This window comes from Leopardus geoffroyi, chromosome D1 (genome assembly GCF_018350155.1).
Source record: "Leopardus geoffroyi isolate Oge1 chromosome D1, O.geoffroyi_Oge1_pat1.0, whole genome shotgun sequence".
Lineage (NCBI taxonomy): Eukaryota > Metazoa > Chordata > Mammalia > Carnivora > Felidae > Leopardus > Leopardus geoffroyi.
Window position 1 is genome coordinate 31181934 of NC_059329.1, and position 6715 is coordinate 31188648.

Below are 6715 nucleotides of genomic sequence, written 5' to 3' on the forward strand. Positions count from 1 at the left end.
TGAGTGTGTGGTAGGATAGGGATGGCCATTTCTGCTAATTAGGTGATGTCTAAAATCCTTTTAACTTATAGTATTATATGTTTTAAAAAATCAGTTTCTATATGTTTTCTTCTTTTAGTTCTTCCTTAAAAAAACCCCACCCATTTATTCACCCATTTAACTTTGGTTGAGGGCCTGCTAGGTGCTTGTAACATTTTACTTACCCTCAGTGAGCTTGTAGTCTAACGGAGAAAAAAGACAACCAAGGAGATGCAGCACAGTGGGAAAAGACAGTGTTCTATGGAATTGATGACATGATTTTGGTGTAGTGAAGGTAGAATGAAGTCCCAGCACAATGGGTCCCCAAATTCAAATTATAACTCTCAGCACATTGGTGGCCCAACTGGCAGAACTTGAAAGCAGGCTTCCTGTTACTTAGCTCTGAGGTTGAGAAAAGAGGTCCCAAACTCTGGGTCATCAGTTTGTCGGTAGACCCACCCTTGTTAAGTGACATTTGCCTATTGATGTAGCTAGGGCAATCAGAGAGTCCTCTCATAGGCCTAACCTAGCTACGTTCAGCCACAGACTACCTAGTAGAACTCCACAGTTGCTATACAAGAAGGCTCAGCATATCCCCAATTTGAAACCACATTTAAAGCTCCTAAATTTTAGGGGGGAGGGAGATACTAGAATGTATTTATTAAGGATTAAGGGCAAGGATAGTAGTGTCTTGTCATTGAAAGGAATTGGGAAGACTACCAGAGATGCTAAGACAGGCCATTTGTAATGAACTTTCTCCTTGTCCTCTGGTAAACTATTATCGTCTTTGTGAATTTCAGCAGATTTATTTGTGATCAATCAGGGTTAAGAAACATAAGCAAAGGGAAAGTGGACATTGTGGCTTTACAACTGGGCACACTGAGGCCTAGGAATGAAAGAAAGCTGCCCAGGCCACATTGCATGGCCACCAATCCTTCTGTGTTCTCAGAGTCCCAGCAGGCCTGCAGAACTAAGACATTACAATGGACAGGGGCCGTCCTAAGACTGAAAGCTAAAACCCAATCCATTCATCTCAGTGGTGAATGGTGAATCTTTCTGCCTCTCTTGAAGATCCCACAATTAAACAGGCGAGAAATGTATTTCATAAAATATGTATATTGTTTGCTTTGTATAAAAGCATTTTAATCTCTCTTAGCTCATAGCCAAGATGAGCAATGGAAGGAACAATCTTTCACTGTGTATTAAAATCAGGCACTGGTTAGCAGTATCTTCTGGAGTGAATTCCTAATCATCATTGTCATCATCATCATCATCACCACCATCATCACCACCACCATTATCATCACCACCATCCCTACTATTTATTAGGTAAGTGTATAATTTCACATGAGTTCCACAGAAGTTGGAACTGTGACTTATTCATTAAATCATCTCTTTCACCTAAAAGTGTTTGGTACATGCTAGAGGCCTAAGAAATATCAGATGTTATAAATGTTTATTAAAAATAAATGAATGAATAAATGAGGTTTCATATAAATTATGTTGTTTGTTCCTAAATATAATACCATGAGGTAGATAGGGTAGGTCTCATTACCCTCGAATTAGATATAAGGAAACTGAGGCACAGATGGGTGCCTTGCCTTGACCTGGCCCTACCTTGAGATCTGACCTCTTAGAGGTAATTGTCCTGCTTTGCTCAAGTTTTCTTCCTTGGGTAGAATATGATCACTAGCCTCCTTATGCCAGCTTCCCTTCTGGCCCTGGCTGAGAGCCTATGTTGGGGAAAGAAGGCAGCCCTTAACCCATTTGTCTCCTGTGTTCTATCAGACTAACTTCACTTCTATGGATAATGGCTCATTATCAGCCTTAGAGCCTGAGGAGCAAATTCTTCATTATTGGATGAAGCTGACATACAAAAACAATTGGACTAAATTGATTGTATTTTCCAAATCATCACCCAGCTTCTAATTCTATCTATGAGATGGACTAATTTGAACAAGAATTAGCTTCTAAATTGGGAATCTAAGCCCTTGACCAGGAAGGGAGAAAAGGGTCTTACACAGTTCAGGCACTAATAATGTTTTTAGGCCTGCAATAGACCCAGCAGCATCCCAAGAAAGGGTTTCTTGGAGGGAAGGAAATGATGTACAATCAGGATGGGCCCTTGTCACTTTCCTATGCCACATTCTGCTGTCTTCTACCATTACATCTGTATTTAGTAATTGTATTTCAAAACCAGTGAAGTAGAATAGTGAGCTTGAATTCAGGCTCAACTGGCCTTCTGGATAGAATCAAGGCAATGGGCAAAGGTCGAATTTAAAAACCTTATACCTCAGAAGAAATCACAGGCCATCCATCCAAACCTCTATAGGATACTCCATTCCCCTGTACAACACTCCAGATAGGTGCCTTTCTTATTTCTGCTTTAACCCAATGCCATAGGCCCCACTGCCTTTTAAGACATCTCAGTCCATCTTTCGTCTGCTTCCTAAATTAGAAAATTATTCCTACTCAAACTGAAATCTCCCCCTTTTTTTTTTTTTTTTCTCTTTGGGCCATGTCCTTAGGGCACTGTCTCTCAGACTTTAAAATACATAGGAATCTCCTGATTCTGATTGGAATCTGATTGGAATATGGATTCTGATTCAGATACTGATACTGTTACCATGGTTCCACTAAGCTCACTTTGAGTATTGAAGGCTCATGGATACAAGGCAGGATAAAAGTGTGAAGGCAGTGATAATGTTCATATTTTGATTTCTTTTCACCAAGATAAAAGTCCTACATTCCATTAAAATCACAGTAAACAAGTTTTACAAACTCATAGAATGCCAAGTCTAGAAGAGGCCTTGTCCTCCATAAAATATCTTATCTAATTTTTGCATTTTATAAATGAGGAAACTGAGGCCCATAAGGTTCAGTGATTTGCCTAAAATCATAAGGCTTGGCAGAGCCAAGAGTACTAGAGTTAAATTTTTCTGAGCCAACATCTTTTTCTCTTAATTTGCACTGCCTTCAGATAGTACAAGTAAGAATAACAGATAAAAGAGGTTGATAAACTTTGTTCCCTGAGCTGATGTGGGAGGCAAAAGCACAGAAGAGGTGGTCTTCTCAGTGACGTTCTATTGGGGTAAGAATAGTTGGACTTAGGTGCTCCTTCCAGGGGAAAGAGGATGTAGCAGGAGAGATATGGGGAAGGAGGAAGGCAATGGTCAAGAGAGGTGGGGGAAAACACCATGGAGAGTAGAGACAGAAAGAATGCATGGCTCTTAGGGACTCCTATTGAATAGGAAGAAATACTGAAGGCAAAGGAAGAATTAAAGGCTTGGATTCCTTAACATATATCAGAAAATGGTTACTCATTCTTCTCATTCCTATAGTACTTCTCCCTTACCCCTATATGGAACTTAGCCCTTTGTGCAGTATTTCCTGTTCACAGATACATTTCCCTACCTATATACAATAAGCATCTTGGAGGTGAGAACCATGATTGGTTCACCATCACTTTTCAGCACCTAACCCAGGGCCTGGCATACAGTATGTATTAAATATGTATATATTTTTTAAAAGTTTATTTATTTATTTTGAGAGATAGCAAGATAGCACATGTGAGTCTAATATATTTTTGTTTTGAATGCATAGTGCTAGAATAACAAACTGGAAGCAGGAGGTCAAAATCTAGGACTGTATGTCCTAATAAGAAAATCTGATTACTGTAGACACATGAAAAATATCTTGATAGGTCAGTGTGGTAATTAGACCTAGGATAACCAATAAGACTTGATAGGTTTTGGAAATGCACGATGAAGGAAATGGAGAAATTAAAGACAACTCCTAGGTTTGTGAATCAAAAAGCAGGAATCAGATTTCTTAGGAAAAACCAAGAACTCTGTTTTGGCCATTAAGTTTGAGATGAATATTAGATACTTTAAGATTTTTTTTAATGTTTGCTTATTTTTGAGACAGAGAGAGAAAGAGCATGGGCAGGGAAGGGGCAGAGAGAGAGGGAGACACCAAATCTGAAGCAGGCTCCAGGCTCTGAGCTGTCAGCACAAAGCCCGACCCGGGGCTTGAACTTGTGAACTGCGAAATCATGACCTGAGCCGAAATCAGATGCTCAACCAACTGAGCCACCCAGGTGCCCCATGAGATGAATATTAGATACTTTAAGGAGGATTCTGAATAGTCCTTTAGATACCGCTATTATCCCTGGATTCAGAGAAACTGCCGAAGGTCTAGGGGTGGTCTGAGTCCCTCCCCAGCCATGAAGGTGTGAGAGTGCTACTCCAGCTGCCATGGGGGTAGAAGCAGAGAGCTTTCCTTCTCGATCATCGATGGAAGACTGACAGCTTGCCATGGGGACTCACAGGAATCCTGGTTTGCAGCAGCTCAGGGAAGCTCAGTTGGCTGGGAAGGGCCCACAAAGTAAATATGGGGTAGCAATGGAAAATTGAAGCACACTGAGTGGGACCCTTCAGCCTGGGACAGAACAATCAGAAATGTCCAGAGTAAGTGGCTCTACTAGAGAACACAGAGGAAATCTAGCAACACTATAAAACCAGAGTAATGAGTGATATTAAACCATAGCATAATGGACACTTTCCAAAACTAAAACTCAGGTTTTCCAAGTTGAAAAATTCAGTAGCTAAATTAAAGAAGAAGATGGAAACTCCTGAGAGGTAAATTAGTGGTTTAGAAGATCAAGTGGAAGAAATATTTCACATATGAAGCAAAAAATAAAGAGTTGGAAAATATGAGGAGACAATAAAGAAGATATTTGGAGGACAGATTCTGGAGACTTCACATGTAAATAGCAGGAGTTCCATAAGGAGAAAAAGGAACAGATGGAGAAGCAATAAATAAAGAAATAATACAAAAAATTTTTCTTGGTTTGTCAAAACACTTGAGTCTGGAGATTGAAAACTTACTGAGTTCTAGGTGTGACTGACAAAAATCTCCCACCTGGGTACCTACTGGGAAAAGTGTAAAATGTGTGTCTTCATCTTCACTATATCTCCCTCAGTTCTAGGGAGATGAGTATCTCTAAGGATGTTGATGCCCTTAACGATTACCCTGAGAGGAGCTTTGGGAGAGATTCAACAGGTCCCACATTACAACATTCCATTGAAGGGATGAGGGGAAAGGGAGTGGCTTTCGGCCACATTCCTGCTGTGATAGTCATGAACCCATGGAAAAACATATAAGGAGCCAAATCCTAGATGCACAATGAAGAAGGTGGGCTAGGAACTAGTGTCTGGGTTCAAGCCTATGCTTTGTGTCCTGAGTCTCCCAAACAATGATTTCTTGTTGTGTTCCTTACTATGCAGAGAGCATGACAGCAGGCAGGGGGGAATAGATGAATGAGCACAGGTAGTGCTGTACAACCAGTCTCATGGCATATGGATTTGGAGAATCTGGAGGACATGGAGGTTGTCTCGTGTGCCACTCTCCTCCCCCTTCCTGGACTCACGGTTAGCCATAACAGTCATGTTAGCTAATGTACATATCATCTCACGCAGTACAAATCATTGTCAGACATGTTACCTCCTTACCATGATTATGTTATATCCTTGTGATGCTTCCATGGGACAGGGTAGGAGCAGGGATTATCATGTACACATTTTACAGACAGGATAATTGAGAATTAAAGTTCTTTTGTAGATGAAGAAAATAAGAAACTGTGAGAATCAGTTGGCCCCAATTCTTCACCCATCCCTGAATCTATACCATTGTTATAGACTTATTGTTGGCAGTGTGTAGTTTCCTATTTGACTCTGGGTCTGTCCATATAACTAAATCCAGACATTGGAACAGGGTGGAAGTGGCAGCAAGCCATTCTGAGACTAGGCCTCAAGAGGTCTTACAGATCTTTGCCTTTTTTCCATCTTTGCCATAGCTATGAGAGGAGTTGCTTCCCCCTCAGCCTCACTCCAGAATGACTGCACATCTAGACCCCAGCACTTGCAAACCTATAGCTTGAAGCTAAATTGCCTCTGTTGGCCTGCTAATCTGTGAGGACAAATGACTCTTGTTTTAAGCCACTGAGGTTTTGTGGTTTTGTTTAGACTAGGCAGAATTATTATTATTATTATTATTATTATTTAATGTTTATTCATTGTTGAGAGAGAGAGAGAGAGAGACAGGCTTTGAGTGGGGGGAGGGACAGAGTGAAAGAGACACAGAATCTGAAGTAGGCTCCAGGCTCTGAGCTGTCAGCACAGGGCCTGATGCAGTGCTTGAATCCACAAACCATGAGATCATGACCTGAGCTGAAGTCAGAAGCTTAACCGACTGAGCCACCCAGGTGCCCCTGTTTTCACTATGCAGAATTATTATAGCAAGAGCTAACTGATACTCTTAGAGACAATATGTCACTTAGTACGGCTTCAACTTTTGTGCACAGAAGAATCACTGAGGTTCCTGTGCCCCCACTGAGGTTCTCCTAGGGGATTCTGATTTACTAGGAAATTCTGATTTACAAATTTAGGAGGGGGCCCAGGAATCTGCCTTTTAAGTTGGGTTCTTGTGGTTCTGTGACAGGCTGTTTGTCTCATACACACTGGGTAAAGTGATGCTATTTGTCTGAGTTCACCAGTGGCTGGGGATAGGAGTGTTGGAATGCATTTTCAGGACCAGGACTACCAGTTCTCAGACTCCAGATATTGCCCTTTTAGCCCAACTATAGCAGGGGATTATGTGTGTGCATGTGTGGTGGGGGCACATATGTGAGTGTACC